General features: G+C 32.2%; 1 protein-coding gene across 4 annotated transcripts in view; it reads left to right on the plus strand.

The window, feature by feature from the left end:
• Mettl15 (methyltransferase like 15) overlaps positions 1-18,274 on the plus strand; it is a 225,817-nt gene that overhangs the window by 104,165 nt on the left and 103,378 nt on the right. The gene's annotated exons all lie outside the window — the stretch shown is intronic.

Here is an 18,274-nt window from a genome sequence, read left to right on the forward strand (position 1 = left end):
CTATCAGTATAGAAGTTTCTAAATTCTGAATTATCTTAATGAGTAATCTGTGATGAAAAAGTTTTAATTAGGAATTAAAATCTATATGCTATATTGTATGAAAACTATATGACCATGGAAAAATTTAATCAGAGACCAAAGGTAGAAAGTTGAATTTCACTCTTGTATCCCAGACACTTTGCATATCTAATGAATAAGACTACATGTCCAAATGAAAATATAAATAAAATGCATAGGCTTTTTATTGAAAAAATCACAGGTTTTGTAGTTTGTTTGACATAAGTCCCTGAAAGCTATCATTTGACCATAGGCTATTTCTTTTCTCCCCAAAATAATATGAGAATGTTATTTAACAACATGGGACATTTTTAAAAAATTTTAAATATATTTCTCGGTTTTCTGCAGTGTAACTTAGATGTGTTTTCTTCAAGATCTTGTTTTACCTTTCAAGATAACCTTAACTTACAGGTTAGCAGGTGTAATTTTTTTTTTTGTACCTAACAAAAACCTTCAGGCTGTACACGCCTTTTTTAATTGTGCAGATGTGGAAACTATTCGTGGCACAGATAAAATGCTTTGCTAAAAAGCACACATGACTTAATGGGGACCAACTTGGAGTACATATTCTGATCCCTAGCCTAATAATCTCACTTTATTAAAATTATACTACCTGAACTTAAATATGAAGACTGTTTTACTTCGCTGAAAATATTATTCCTTTGCCAAACAAAATAAGTTAGGTAAAGGACAACCAATAAAAATGAAAATAAAAACAACAAAAAAAGTAAAGTAGAAAAATTAAGAAAATCATAAGAGATCACTCTGCAAAATTGCAAAATCCACCTTGAGCCTGATAATTTGAACAAAATGTATGATTAGAGTAAGAGAAAAGACCACGATAGACCTTAGATGTTAATCATAATCAGAATTGTTGACTTATAAAACTTACATGAAAAGAATATCCTATCAAATTTAGATTATTATAACTGACTCAATTAGTATAAAACTTGAAAAGGTCATTACTATAAAAGACCTTAGAAAGGTAAATAATGCATCCTGACCAAAGTGACTTACAATTATCTTTTAAAAAAATTAGGAGATAATAATTTTTTTTTCCACTGGTCCTGAAAGTGGATAAATATTGAAGGTTTTTTTTCCAGTTCATTTTATTCATCCAGCATAGTTTAATACTAAATTCTGATAGAAAGAGGAATCATAATGGCAATTATCAAGAATACAAGAAACAATGTGTTGGCGAAGATGTAGTGAAAAAGGTACACTCATACATTGCTACTGGGACCTCAGATTGGTGCAACCATTATGGAAAGCGGTATGGAGATTCCTCAGAAAAATTTGAACGGAACCACCATTTGACCCAGTTATTCCACTCCTTGGTTTACACCCAAAGGTCTTAAAATTAGCATACTAGAGTGATGCAACCACATCAATGTTATAGCAGCTCAATTCAAAAAAAGCTAAATTTTGATGTCCTTCAACAGATCAATGGATGAAAATGTAGTACATATACACAATGGAATATTACTCAGCCTTAAAGAAGAACAAAATTATGGCATTTGTAGGTAAATGGATAGAGCTGGAGAATATTAAGCTAAGTGAAATAAGCCAAACCCCAAAAAACAAAAACCAAATGTTTTCTCTGATAATTGGATGCTGATCCATAATGGGGCAGTAGGGTGGGGAAGAATGAAGGAACTTTGTATTGTGCAGATGGAATAAGGGGAAGGGAGGGGTTGTAGGGATGGAATGAATGGTGGAATGAGATGGACATTATTACCCCATATACATGTCTGATAACACTACCAGTGTGTTCAACCAGAAGAAAAAGTTGTGATCCATTTGTGTACAATCTGTCAAAATGCATTCTACTGTCATGTGTAACTAATTAGAACAAATTAAAGAATAAAATTTTAAAAAAGAAAAAAGTTTAACCTCACTGAAGTATATAAATGAAAAAATTGAAAAGGAAATACTAGTATATCTAATTCACACATTATTTAATTAAAAAATAATACCTATAGTACCTATGGCTTAATGAAGTTTATTTCAGGAAGACAGGAATGATTCCATTTCCATGTAAGGTTCTTTCTAATCAATGATAGGTTGATGATCATGATAATAATCACCTAGCTATTTCTATTCAAAATTTCTAAGAACATAAGGAAACTATTTAAATGTAAAATATCATCTTAACTAAGAACAAACAACAATTATTTTTCTAAAACTTAAAATGCTATTAAATACTATTTAATTAAAAATTCAGGTGTAAGTAGATTTAACTTCTTTAGGTATTAGTATTCAATGTTATTGGAATGTCTGACTATTGTAATTAAGAAAATATGAAATGGTAAAAATATCCTCTTTATTTTAAGGATTTGATTGAATAGTTAAATACCCAAAAGTCTTATCAAATTAGGCCAGGCCTGGCACACGCCTGTAATCCCAGTGGCTCAGAAGGCTGAGCCAGGAGGACCACAAGTTTGAGTCCAAGCCTCAGCAACTTTGCAAGACCCTAAGCAACTTGATGAGACCCTGTCAAAATAAAAAACAAAATGGGCTAGGATATGGCTCAGTGTGAAGTGCCCCTCAGTTTAATCCCCAGTACCAAAAAAAAAAAAAAAAAGGATTCATAAAATTAGTGGGATGATATGATAAACAATATTTACTCCATTCATATGGAAATATCTAGAAAGGGAAATGGGAGAAAAATTCTCCATGTACCTGAAACTACATAAAACATAACTAATAATATATTTAATAATAGAGCGCAGAGTTCCAAATGAAAGGAAAAGTACATAACTTAATGAAGAGCATAAAACAAGATCTCAACAAAAGTTAAGACATATTTGTTTGGATGTAGAATTAATTTTATTTTAAAAAGTCAATTCTCCCAAAATTTATTTACATATGTAATGCACTTCTAGGAAACAATTTATATCATCTTACCTGACGTTTGTTTATTAAGTTTACAGGGGACAAAAGTGACAAGATGTTTCTGAATTAAAAAAAAAAAAAGAGAGGAAACTTGCCTTATCAGATGTCAGATCATACTGTAAAATCTGTATAAAGAAATCAATATGTTATTGGCATTAGAATAGGGAAGTAGATTAGTGGAGAAAGAATCCAGAAGTAGAGTCTGCTAAATAAAGAAATTTAGTAGAATACAAAAGATAATTTAATTCATTGAGTGAATAGTGTTATTCAATAAATCATACTGATATGATGCCTGTCAGACATGCAAAAAAATAAAACTCACCTTTATTTTAAATTAAATTCCCAAATTATTTTCAGATGGAGTTAAAATATATGAAAATTTCCAAACAAAATTCCTATCAGGAAACAGAAGGTCTGGGGATGGTGGTGAGCACTTGTAGTTTTAGTAATTCTGGAGGCTAACGCAGGAGGATTGCAAATTTGATGCTAACCTGGGCATTTTAGCAAGATCCTGTCTCAAAATGAAATTTTAAAAATTGTTGGGGATATAGTTCAGAGGTAGAATCCCCCCTCCTGCCCAGGTTCAATCCCAAATACCCCACATGCAAACACCTTCCACATCCAACTGAGGAGACTGTATACATAATCAATGGTAGGAACTTCCTTAATCAAGATTGGAAATCATAAATCTATAAATAATAGAAATATCTGATTGGAAAAATTCTTTAAAATGGCAAAAATAGTATGGTAGTTTTCAGTCAACTTGGAAAGGAAAAATGAGTAATATAGAAGGATTATCAAAATAGAATGATTTATATCATATAGCATGAATTCTGACAAAATTGATAAGATCACAAAATCTAATATTAAAAATGGACAAAATATTTTTGTCCATAAAAGTATGATTCATAAAAGAGTTGATAAAGTACTCCAACTCAGCAGTTAAGAAGAGAAATAGAATTAAAATAATAATGGTATAATATCCCGGAAAAACATACCATTGCAATGAAGATATGAGAGAAAAGGATACCTGTTCATTTTTAGTAAATATTTTTAATGTTAAAAGTACATGATATGCTTAGAATCTGTCTTATCTCAATGAAAGAATCAATGTCTAAACAAAACCTCACCACAAACTTTGTGTAAGCATTATTTATATATGTAATTATGCAGAACTTGAAAAAGATAGTGTTACTAGTTCAGGGAGGTCCAGGGAAAGGAAATAAAGCTTTTTTTAAAAAATTCTTATTTGTAATACATGATGGCAGAATGCAATTCATTTCATATTACACATATAGAGCATAATTTTTCAAGACACTGGTTGTACACTAAGTATTTTCGCAACATTCATGTCTTATATGTGTACTTAGGGTAATGATGTCTACCTCATTCCACCATCATTCTTCCCCCTTGACCCCTCTTTTCCCCTTCCTCCCTTTTGCCCTATCTAAAGTTCTTCCATTTCTCTAATGTTCACCCTAACACCTTATGCGGCTATATCCTCATATCAAAGAAAACTTTTGGGCTTTGGTTTTTTGGAATTGTCTTGCCTCATTTACCATTAAATTCTCCAATTTCATCCGTTTACCTGCAAATGCCATGATTTTATTCTCTTCTAATACTGAGTAGTGTTCCATTGTGTATATATACCAAAGTTTCCCTATTCATTTTACCTACTGAAGGGCATTGGGATTGATTCCATAATTTATCTACTGTGAATTGTGCTGCAATAAAGATTGATATGGCTGTGCCCTGTAGTATGCTGTTTTTAAGTCCTTTGGGTATCCACTGAGGAGAGGGATAGCTGGGTCAAATGGTGGTTTCATTCCCAGTTTTCCAAGAATTCTCCTTACTGCTGCTTTCCAGATTGGCTGCACCAATTTGTAGTCCTATCACCAACGTATCAGTGTGCCTATATATATATCATATATTTGTAGATTGATTGTATATCCTCTTCTGAGAAGTGTCTGTTCAGGTCCTTAGCCCTTTTATTGATTTTTTTTTTTTTTTGGTGATTAGTTTTTGAATTCTTTATATACCCTGCAGATTAGTGCTCTGTCTGATGTGTAGGGGTAAAGATTTACTCCCAAGATGTAGGCTCTCTATTCACCTCACAGATTGTTTCTTTTGCTGAGAAGAATCTTTTTAGTTTGAGTCCATCCCAATTATTGATTCTTGATTTTAATTCTTACTTCACAGGAGTCTTATTAAGGAATTTGGGGCCTTATTAAAGAAGTTGGGGCCCATATGATAAAGAGTAGGGCCTACTTTTTCTTCTATTAGATGCAGGGTCTCTGGTTTTATTTGTAAGTCCTTGATCCATTTTGAGTTTAGTTTTGTGCATGGTGAGAGATAGGGGTTTAATTTTCATTTTTTTTTGCATATAGATTTCCAGTTTTCCCACCACCATTTGTTGAAGAGGCTGTCTTTTCTCCAATGCATGTTCTTGGCACATTTGTCTAATATAAGATAATTGTTGTTTTGTGGGTCAGTCTCTGTGTCCTGTATTCTGTTCTATTGGTATACCAGTCTGTTTTGGTGCCACTACCATGCTGTTTTTGTTAATTTTGCTCTGTAGTATAGTTTAAGGTCTGGTATAGTGATGCCACCTACTTTACTTTTCTTGCTAAGAATTGCTTTAGCTATTCTGGGTCTCTAATTTTCCAGCTGAATTTCATGATTGCTTTTTCTATTTTTATGAGGAATGTCATTGGGATTTTGATTGGGATTGCATTAAATCTGATTAGTGCTTTTGGTAGAATGGGTCTTTTGACAATATTAATTTTAATTTTGCCTATCCAAGAGCAATGTAGATCTTTCCATCTTCTAAGATCTTTAATTTCTTTCTTTAGCATTCGGTAATCTCCTTGTAGAGATATTTCACCTCTTTTGTTTAGTTTATTGCCAAGTATTTTATTTTATTGGGTTTTTTTTTGGGGGGGGTGGTTTTTCTGGTTTCACTTTCAGCAGATTTGTCACTGATATACAGAAATGCCTTTAATTTATGGGTGTTGATTTTATATCCAGGTACTTCACTGAGTTCATTTATTCGTTTTAGGAGATTTCTGGCGGCATGTTTTGGGTCTTCTAGGTATGGATCAGTACATGTGCAAATAGTGATAATTTGAGTTTTTCTTTCCATGATAATATCCCTTCAATTTCATTCATCTGTTCGATTGCTCTGGCTAGAGTTTCAAGAACTATGTTATATAGAAGGGGTGATAAAGGGCATCCCTGTCTTGTTCCAGTTTTTAGAGGGAATGCTTTCAATTTTTCTCCATTTAGAATGATGTTGGCCTGGGGCTTAGCATTGATAGCCTTTACAATGTTGAAGTATGTTACTGTTATCCTTAGTTTTTCAATCATTTTGAACATGAAAGGATGCTGTATTTTATTAAATGCTTTCTCAGCATCTGTTGAGATGATGATATGATTTTTATTTTTGAGTCTGTTGATGTGAGGAATTACATTTATTGATTTCCCTATGTTGAACCAGCTTTGCATTTCTGGGATGAATCTTCTTGATTGTGATATACTATCTTTTTGATATGTTTTTGTATTCGATTTGCCAGAATTTTATTGAGAATTTTTGCATCTATATTCTTTGGAGCTATTTGATCTGAAGTTTTCTTTCTTTGATGTGTCTTTGTCTGGTTTTGGAGTCAGGGTGATATTGGCCTTATAGAATGTGTTTGGAAGTGTTTCCTCTTTTTCTATTTCATTAAATAGTTTGAGAAGTATTGGTGTTAGTTTTTCTTTAAAGGTCTTATAGAACTTGGCTGTGTATCCATCTGGTCCTTGGCTTTTCTTGGTTGGTAGTATTCTGATGGTGTCCTCTATTGATCTAAATTGTTTATAACATCCTGATTTAGTTGAGGTATGTCATATGCCTCTACAAATTTGTCAATTCCTTCGATATTTTCTATTTTATGGGAGTACAAATTTTCAAAATAATTTTACTTATCTTCTGTGTTTCTGTAGTGTCCGTCATAATATTTCCTTTTTTATCATGGATGTTAGTAATTTGAGTTTTCTCTTTTCTTCTCTTTGTTAGCATGGCTAATGGTTTATCAATTTTATTTTTTTTTCAAAGAACCAACTTTTTTTCTGTCAGTTTTCTCAATTGTTAGTTTAGTTTCATTGATTTCAGCTCTGATTTTAATTATTTCCTGTTTTCTACTGTTTTGGGGGTTGATTTGTTCTTCTCTTTCTAGGGTTTTAAGATGTAATGTTAGGTCATTTATTTGCTGACTTTTTCTTCTTTGAAGAAATGAACTTTCCTGTTAGAACTGCCTTCATAGTGTCCCAGAGATTTCCATATGTTGTATCGGTGTTCTCATTTACCTCTAAGAATTTTTAATCTCCTCCTTGATATCTTTTGGAACTCATTGTTCATTCAACAGCATGGCAATTTTGTGTGGAAATGTAGTAATTTCCTCTTTTCATTTGTTTGTTCTCTTCTTAGTGTAAAACAGGGATTTAGGGATAGGGATATATAGCTCAGTTGATTGAGTGCTTGACTTGAATGCACACGGCCTAGGATTCAATTGCCAGAATCACAAAAATAAATAAGTAAGTAAGTAAATAAATAAATAAATAAATAAATAAATATTCATCCTTTAAAAAAAATCCAGTAGTTTATTCTAAAAATTTCATGTTCTTTACTTTGTCAAACATCAGTCAAAAAACCAAACTAATATTTTCACAGAAAAAATAGCAATTGATGGGAAGGAAGACTGAGTTTTTGGTTAACCCATTTTAACTTTTTCAGAAAAGATAAAGAATTGTTTAAAAACAAATTTTACCTCATTGCCTTTGAAGATTACACAGAAGGAAATACTTGTAAATTGGAGCATATGGTTATTGGTTGACGTTGAACTTAATGGAACATGAATGTTGGAAGACAATTTGTAAAAAACACATTTTTTTTTTATTCTGCCTTGAGTGACAATAATATGTATGTTATATACCATGTTTGAGCAAACAGACATGTTCAAAGATAAAAATAATAATAACTGATTCTATCATTTCACTAAAATTTAAGCAGATTATACCAATCTAATAAGCTGTAATCCTGAACAGTTTAAGAAGATATGTTCACTGGGGTAAATTTATAATATAAAATATAAAGAAAAAGTAAAGACACCCATAATTCCACCACGTTAGATATTCTAATCAGCATTGATGATTTTATATATTTATTTATACTGTAATTTTCAGTATATCATTGTATATATATATATTGCTTTGAACTTTCTTAAAAGTCATTTTTATCATTTATATAAATTTATAATTAAGATAGAAATGTTTTTGTTTATATTTTCATTCAGAAATCTCTTATTTCTTTTTATCTTTTCTTGTATTTTATGCTTCCCTATTTTTTTTACGTAATTGAAATTATAAATGCAGAAACATACTGAGAAGAAAATTAAAATAATTCATAGTATGGCTACCAACGTTAGTAATTTGGTTTATTTCTTTTTGATCACTTTGATTTTACATATTTATTTCAAAATTGGTTCATTTCTTTTTGATCACTTTGATTTTATATATTTATTTCAAATTTGATTCTGTTTATACTTCAGCAGATTCTTATGTCACCAAATTATCTAAAAACACATAATTTTATTGGTTATAGAACATTTCCATCATGAAATTATAATGTTGTTAAAAATTCTGATGTAGTCATCCATATTCACATTATTGGTATTTTCAATTTTTTTGTGCGATACTAATTTATATATGATATCTATAAACAATAGATATCATATGAAAGTTGTGTAAGCAAACCTGAGTATTTTTTTTTAAAGGATAATTATATCAGGATATAGTTGTTCTTCCTGTGTTACCTTGTTTTATATTTTCTTATTTCTGCTTTATTGAAAATTTTTTGACTTTTAAAATTTATGTCATATATATATGTATATTTGCTTTCACCTTTTTTTAGTGATTTTAGTGACACCTTTTGTGTTTTAATTTATTATAGAATGACTAGTACTTTTAAAATTTTATTTATTTATTTATTTTAGAGCTTTATGGTTATATATAGTAGTTGGGTTTATCCCGATGAACTCATAAATGCATGGAAATATAGAAAACTTTTAAACTTTTATAGTAAGAATGCAGAATCAAATAAGTTATTCAGTCAAACTCCTGTAAGGTGAAAATTAATACTCCTTCATTTTTTCCAATTTTTTTCACCCTACTTCTTGACTTTTAAAATATCATCTTGGGTTTTAGATATTAATATCTACCCTTATGAAAATTATTAGTAACCATTTCCACTTGATTATGGTGAATGATCTAATTAATGTATTGTTGAATTCAGTTTGCTGGCATTTTATTGAAAATCTATGCTTCAATGTTATCAAGGATGTTGGCCTGTAATTCTGTTTTCTGGTAATGTCATTGTTTGGTATCAGGGTAATGCTAGCCTTATAAAAAGAGTTTGAAAGTATTTCCTCCTCTCTGATTTTTATAGAAAATTTTGTTGAAATGTGTTATTAGTTCTTCAGACTCTGCACTGTTGGTCTGTTGAAATTTTCTGTTTCTTCTTGACTCAGTCTTGGTAGAATATATGTGTTTTTAGGAATTCATCCATTGCTTCAGGCTATCCAATTTGAGATAATGTAATTGTTTATAATAGCCTTATGATTTGTTTGCATTCCTTTGATGCCAGTTGTAATGTCTGCTTCACTCATTATAGTATTTATGTCTTTTCTCTGTTTTTTTTTTTTTTTAGGCTAGCTAAGTCTGTCAATTTTATCTTCTAAAAACCCAACTCTTAATTTCAATTATGTTTTGTATTCTCTTTCTTGTCTCTTTAATACATTTGTGCTTGGATCTTTATTATTCCCTTCCTCTGCTAAGTAGTACTTAGTTTTCTTTTAATTTATTTCCTTGCAGTGTAATGTTGTTTATTTATGATTGTTCTCTAAATGTAGATATTGATTGCTATAAACTTTCCTCTGAAACTTCTTTTGCTACGTCCTATAAGTTTTGGTGTGTGTGTTCTCACAAACAAAAAATTTGACTCAAGATAATTTTTGGTTTCCCTTTAAATTTTTTCACTGACCTATTGAATTTTTAGTAGTATGTTGTTTAATTCTATGTATTAGTGAATGTATTAAAATTTCTCCTAGTATTAGCTTTTAGTTTTTTACTGTTTTGGTCAATAAAGATGCTTAATATGATTTTCAACTTATTAAATTTGCTTAGACTTGTCTTTTGGTCTAACATATGATCTGTTCTTGAAAAATGTTCTGTATATGCTTGAAAGATTCTATATATGCTTGCTATTGAATAGAATATTCTTCATATGTCACATAAGATTTTGTTTTTTAAGATTTTGTTCAAGTCCAATGTTTCTTCATTAGTTTTATATTTAGATAAGTTGTGCAATATTAAAAGTGGTGTATTGAGGGGCTAGGGCAGAGACTCAGTGTTAGAGCGCTTGCCTACCATGTGTGAGGCACTGGGTTCGATCCTCAGCACCACATAAAAATAAATAAATAAAAATAAATATATGTGTCCAACTACAACTTAAAAAAAATGGTGTATTGAAATTCCCCTACTATGGTTGTATTGTAACCTATCTCTCCTCTTATGTCTTTTAATATTTGATTTACCTACTTATGCTTCACATTTGGGTACATATATATTTACAGTTGTTATATTCTTTTGATGAATTCACCCCTCTATCATTATATAATATTCTTCTGCATTTCTTTTTATAGTTTTTGTCTTAACCTGATTTGTCTGAGTTTTCACTTCCCTGCTATATTGTGATTTCCATTTGCATGGAATATTTGTTTCTATCTCTTCATTTTCAGTCTACTCGTGTCCTTAAGAGTGAAGTACGTGTCTTATAGGTAGTATATATTTGGGTCTTATGTCTTTTTTTTTTTTTTTTCATTCATTCACTTACTCTCTTTAAATTGGATAATTTAATTCATTTACATTTAAGGAAAATATTTATAGATAAGATTTCTACTGCCATTTTGATAATTGTGTTCTGGTTTTGTGGATAATGTTTTCTTCCTCTCTTATTGTTAAACTTTATAGTTTGATAATTTTCTGTATTGATATGCTTTGTATCATTTTTTATTTTCGTTTGGGAATCTCCTATAGATTTGTACTTTTTTGTTACACTAAAGCTTACATCAAACATCTTCCCTTATAATACTCTAAGCTTAACAACTTAACTTTTACTTTACACAACTACTCTACATTCATAGCCTACTCTCCACATTTTATATTTTGATGTGTGAATTTACATCATTTTGCCATATTCATCCCAACAATTTTATTTTTACCACAGTTAATTTAAGTAATTTTGAATCCTTGTATTAGGGTTAAAATTTCATGCCATGATGGCAAACCTGGCATATTCTAAATATTTCTGTTACTTACATCATTATGTTTTCCCCTTTTGTAAGTTTTATATTAATTTGCAAATTTGTTTCAGTTTAAAGAACGGAATTTCTTGTAACATAGGCCTAGGTGTGACAATCCTTTCATTTTTCTCTGTCTAGAAAAGTTTTAATTTCTTCCTCATTTCTGAAAGACAGTTTTGCTGAGTAAACTACTCTTGATTGATAATTTTCTTCAACAGTTATATCATCCCACTTTCTCCTGGCCTAAGAGTTTCTGCTGAGAATTTCATTGATCATTGTATTTTGTTTTTATTTATTTATTTATTGGGTATGACATATTTCTTATATTTTGATGCTCTTAGAATTTGTATTTGATTTTGGATAGTTTCATTATTATCTGTGTTGGTGATCTCCTTTTTTGGATAAATTTAATTGTGGGCCTCTATACTTTCTGTACTATATATGGGCTTCTTTTCTCAGACTAAGGAACTGTGTGTGTGTGTGTGTTTGTGTGTGTAACTTCTTGTGCCATTCATGTATTGTCTTCCAAATTACATTTAATTTTTTTAGCTGTACTTTCTTGATGTTTAGTGAATTTCTTAATTGAATTCTTTTGAATTCTTTTTATATTATTTCATAGATTTCTCTTTCTTAAGGGTTCATTATTATAGCTTCATTAGTTTCTTTTGGAAGTGTTGTAATTTTCTGTCTCTTTTTGTAATGCTGTATCCTTGTGTTGGTGTTTACACATTTGAAAAGGCAGTCACCTTTTCTGGCTTTCACCAGAGATCTTGGCTGAGATAGATTTGTACTGAAGCTTATATGGAACATCTTCCCTTATAATACTCTAAGCTTGATTCTGGTTAGGCCAGCTGAACATGCTCTGTTATCCATCAAGACCATTCTGCTATCAGGCTGAGTGGTTTTAAGGGTATTACCAGTGTCTGCTCTGGGTAGGCCAGGCTAGTCCACAGGGTATATTCCCTGGCCATAAGGTTCAGTTATTTTGAATTTAGCATTTATATAAGGTTTCAGGAAGAACTCTGAGTTTAGGTGGAATTGGATCGATGGACCATCTGCTATTCTTGGTAGAAATGCACAGTTTAGATTTGGCCCCTTCCTCAGATGGAATCTAGGTGCCTTCTTTAATACTGTGCACAGTAGTGATTAAACTTAATCATAACATAACAGAACTAGTGCCTGCTTTTTGTTGAAATTTAATGTGATGGTTATTTTCCTCCCTGGAAGAGGTCTGAGAGTAAGCTCTTAGATTATAGAGGGGGGTACTGATTAAGTGTCCAGTTGTTGCAGACCTAGTTTATGCTATTTTTAAACTTTACTGTGCAGGTCTTATCTGGGCAGGCCCTGGTATAGTCTGATACTGGACTTGGAGGCTGGCCATCTGCAGATTTTAACCAGATAGTACTTCTCTCCTCTCCTGGTAATGACCAGCTCAGTTCTGTGAATGAACTCTTGTTAACTGGTATCTCTGATTGAGCACCACAAGTATATTGAAATGTCACCAAAGTCTGCACACTGGTTTTTGTAGGGTCTACCTTCTTGCTTATTTTCTACTTGATCCCAGGTGGTATAGCTAGCAGTTTCTCGCTGTGTTCCCTAATTCTCATGAAGTGAGAATGTAGTAGACTTCCTGGGAAACATTCTGGAATGCTCTGGAACCTGAATATCTGCCTTATTGATTCTCTTTTTCCACTGCAGAAACTGTAGGTCCTGGTTGGAATACTGTGTGGCACTATTTCAACTCAGGGGAGAGGGAGGGGCTATAGGGTCAAAGCAAGACCAGCTCTCCTTCCCTTTCAATGCAATATTTGGTTCTGTGGGACAACATGGAATTTAGGCTTATTTTCTCATTTCGGAGTTTTTACCATGATGTTTTTGTTTGCTCTGCCTTTCATCTTTTTTTTTTAAAGTTTGTTCCATAGTTCCCTCCCACAGGGGGTACCAGGGATTAAACTCAACCACTGAGCCACATCATCAGCCGTATTTTGTATTTTATTTAGAGACAGGATCTCACTGAGTTGCTTAGCACCTCGCTTTTGCTGAGGCTGACTTTGAACTCTCAATCCTCTTACCTTAGCCTCCTGAGCCTCTGAGATTCCAGGTGTGCACCACTGTACCTGATCATTTAATTTGGGAGTTAAGAGTATGATGATATAATCTATTCTAAATCATGTGATTTATTCTAATTTGTATACTCTATTCTCTAGCATTTGAAGTTTAACATTCACCTTCTCTGCCTGTCGAACTGCTATTGTTTTTTAATCAAATTAATACAGAAACAGACAAGTCTAGATTTCATGGCTTCAGATTTGTTGTTTGTGTTCTTTCAACCACACTAAACTATTATACTAGAAGCAATTTAGTAATTTTCTCTTGCAGAGCTAGGTCTCAAACCTAGGCATTTTGACTCTTGAGCCAGCATAAAAAAACACATAAAAGAATATACTATCTTGCCAGGCATGGTGGCATATGCCTATAATCCCAGCAACTTGAGAAGCTGAGGCAGGAGAATTGCAAGTTTTGGGCCAGCCTCGGCAACTTAGCAAGACCCCAAGCAATTTAATGAGAACCTTTCTCAAAGTAGAAAATGAAAAGTGTTAGTATGTAGCTCAGTGGTAAGGGGTATATGGATTCAATCCCCAGTACTTAAAAAAAAAAAAAAAAAAAGAAAAGAAAAAGAAAAAAATAGAAATATACTATCTTAAAACTTTATCCACCTAACTTTTAGACTCTCTTATTCTTACTAACCATAGGATGTCAGTTCAGCTATGCACATCAAAGTGGAAGAATTTTCATAAATATACACAATCATAAAAAAAAGACAACTTGGAAAAATTAAATAGACCTTTTTGAACTATTGATGATGGTCTATCACTTTTTCACTATTTTTGATAACAAAGATTACTAAAACAGGATGTTTATTTTTCCCTTAATATTATTAAATATATAACTGTTGTCTAGAGGATTTCAGCTTTGCAAGATGCAGTTTTTTTCTTTTGTAGAGATAAAAGTACTTGACTCTTGTTTATCAAACATAATTTCAAAACTTGTGGAATATATATTTATTCCATAAACATGTATCATACTAATTTTTAGCAATCTGCTAGTTCTTGAGAGTTCAGGAGGGATGTAGTCCATGTATTCACAAAGGTTACAATGTAAGCTGAAAATAGATAGGAAATAGATAATTTCACAATTATTTAATTACAGTTATCATTATGTCTGTTAATGAGTACAGTATATTTTAGAGCAATACAAAATCAGAATCTAATCTGGTCTAGAATGTCTAGAAGATTTCTAGAGTGTGTGAAAGATGAATTATTGTTAGCTCAGTAAAGGAGAGATGGATGGTAGGGTGAGATAGAACATTTGTAGTAATAAGAATAGAACAATCAAAGATCTTTAGCAGGGAAGAGAATGGTATTTAAGGAACTTTAAAATGGGCCAGGATAATGAATGATAGAGGAGTGATAATCTAAGGTTAGATCATATAGAACCTTGTTGACAACTTTGTACTTAAGAGTGGTGGGAGAGCACCAATATATTAGTGAGGATGTGGGGAAAAGGGTACTCTCATATGTTGTTGTTGGTATTACAAATTGTTGTAACCACACTGGAAAGCAGTATGGAGATTCCTAAAAAAACTAGGAATGAAACTACCATTTGACCTAGTTATCCCACTCCTTGGTATATATCCAAAGAATTTAATATCAGCATACTACAGTAATGCAGCCACATCAGTGTTTATATCAGAACAATTCAGAATACCTACACTATGAAGCCAACCTAGGTGTTCTTGAACAGAAGAATCGTTAGAAGAAAAAACAGTATATGTACACAATGGAATATTACACAGGCATAAAGAAGAATGAAATTATGGCATTTGCTGGTAAATGGATGGAACTGGAGATTATCATGCTAAGTGAAACAAGTCAGTCCTCAAAAACCAAAGGCCAAATGTTTTCTCTGATACGTAAAAGCTAACCCACAATAAGGGAGAAGGGATTTAAAAAAAAGTTTGATGGAGTTAACAAAGGGGAGGGGTGGGAGATAGGAAAAGGAAAGACAGTGGAATAAATCTGACATAAGTTTCTTATGTACATATATGAATACCACTGTGAATCTCACCATCATGTACATTCACAAGAAATTAAATTTAAAAAATGACTATGGGTGAATGGCAGAAAGATCAGTAGAGGGAAGGGAGCAGGAGGTGGAGTTAAGGGGAAGGGAAGAAAAGGTACTTGAGTCAGAATTAAAATAAGATATATTCCATGCTTTTATAATTATGTCAAAATGAATTCTACTATCATGTATAACTAATAAGAACCAAGAAGTTTTCTAAAAAGTATTTGAAACAGGGACCTGATATCATACGTGCATTTTAAAGACAGTATTCTGGCTGTAGAGTAAAGTTGGAGGAAATCAAAATTGGAATAGATTCTCACACAGAAAAAGGACTTAGAAGGTTAAGAATTGCCACTTTATGTGGAAGCTTATGATCATTGGGCCTAGATTTTCTTTTCCTGATTATCCTATCAGAAATTCTACTTTGCTTTATCGATCTCTGGCTTCCTATTTTAATAGGATTCTGAAATATTTTAAAAATGCTTTCAAAGTTAGAATTATGTTCTACATCTACAGATTAAATTGAAGTTAATATTATGACATTAAATTTTGTAAGACCATTAAAAAATTCTCACCCATCTGACTTGACCAAAATAAGGAAAGAGACAAAGAATTCAACCCAACCATATTCCCAATTTCTGTAGAGTATTTATATTCTCTCAGAGGATTTTCAGTACTTTTCAGCCAGAATCGGTTTCACTCCTTGTTCCTACTCTCTTGTGTGTGGTACTATCTTGGACAAATGCATTCATTTACTGGGTTAATGAGCCCAGAACTAGTCATACTAAACTATTTCCTATGTGTAATTAGCAGTAGGAGTCTTTCACTTCTAATTCAGACTTGTCAGATTTACTCTCTGACCTCTTCTTTTCTTTCTTCATCATGTAACTCTGGAGTTGAACTACTTTTTGAATTCCAGCTCTGCCATTTACTCAGTGAATAAGTTACTCCTCTTTTTCTCAGTTTCCTCATCTTTAAAATGGGGATAATAGTACCTATCTACCAGAAATATTGTAAGAATTAGGCTTAGAATAATGTGTAGTATATCCTTTAATAAGTCATGAAATTATTGTCAATCAGCATTTGATGAAATGAAATTAAAATATGAATATCAAAATACATCATGTATAGTTCCTAATGAAACAATTATATATGTACATATACATATGTATGTACACACTATATGTACATATGTATAATTATAAACTGTGATGTTATGTGTTCTATGGGATTGTAGTTATACCATATTTCTGACTATGTGTCTCCATTAAAATTTTTTGAAGACCATTATCCTATGGCTACACTAAATATCTATCCACTGTATAAAAAGTGTTCATTCAAGACAGAAACTGTGTCTAACACATGTCTAAATGTGTTCTAACACATTCGACCTAAACCTAGTCTTGGGTTTTGGCATATATATGGGAGACAGAAGCATTTGTTTATGGTTCAAACCAAGCAGAAACCAGTGTCATCGATGGAAGACTTTCTAGGATCCTGTCAATTTGCTTAGAGGGATTGTAGCCCCTGAGAACATCATCCCTTAACTTATACTTCATTTTACTATGAATGAGACAAAATGTGAAATATAGATACTATGAAAAAAGGATGCATAGTTGGGGAATGTTAAGTTTCACATAAAAATAAAGAGCTAGTGTCTGCACTTCAAGCCTTTATCTAATACATAAAATAATTACAGTTGTTCCTGACTTGGGAAATTAATTGGAGCTTGGAGAAGGCATGATGGATAGTCTCAGAAAGCTACCACATCCCTAGTTTATCATAAAAATTGCCCTTTTCAGCTTTCCAGGCTGACGGTCACGTTTCTGAATTTCTGCCAGATGTGCTGGATAGGCTCCATCTGCCTCTTTGTCTTCCCTCTGCCCTTTGCTACATTGATCTGTAATCCTGGAAGATGACTTTAAGAGTATCAACATGTTTCCTTGTCCTCTGTCTCATGGTTGCATTTGGCAAATATGAAGCACTGGAAGGAAAGCAAAGGGCAGAGGAGACTGAGGTCAGCGCATGTGTTCGCAGTGGCCACATTCTTTGAAGATCACTGTTCATAGGCCTCTCCTGACAGAAGTAGTTCTGGCTTTGGGGCATTTCAGAAATGACTCTTGGCCTCTTACCTTCAGGGTACCTCTTCATCCCTTTTTGACTCTCCTAAGTTCATTCATACCTTTGAAAATTCTTTCTTTTTAAAACTTTCCAGTTACCCTGCTTGAATCTCCCTCTTACCCTTTGTTAGAAACTTCACAGATTCACAAAATCTCCACACCTTTTTGTTTTTTGTTTTTGTTGTTGTTTTTTTCTTTTTTTAATCTCTAACTGGATTCCTTCCCCTTTGAACTCATCTGGATCTAGGTTATTTAAAGTCCCAATAGGTAAAGAAGCAGTTTAGATTTTAGAATTAAACAGTCCTGTTTGGGAGTCCTAATTGTCTTTTTTCTAGCTGTGTGTGTGTGTGTGTGTGTGTGTGTTTGTACTGAGGATTGAACCTAATTGGGCTACATCTCCAGCCTTTTTTATTTTATTTTATTTTACTTTATTTATTTTGAGACAGTATCTCACTAAGTTGCTTAGGACCTCTTAAGTTGCAGAGAGGTTGGCTTCAAATTTACAAACCTTCTGCCTCAACATTCAGAGTTACCATTATTATAGACATGTAGGACCATGCCTTGCTCTAACTGTCCTATTTTATTTTATTTTATTTTAATTTTTTATTGTTGGCTGTTCAAAACATTACATAGTTCTTGATATATCATATTTCACACTTTGATTCAAGTGGGTTATGA

Source organism: Marmota marmota, unplaced genomic scaffold (genome assembly GCF_001458135.2).
Source record: "Marmota marmota marmota unplaced genomic scaffold, marMar, whole genome shotgun sequence".
NCBI classification, from domain to species: Eukaryota; Metazoa; Chordata; class Mammalia; order Rodentia; family Sciuridae; genus Marmota; species Marmota marmota.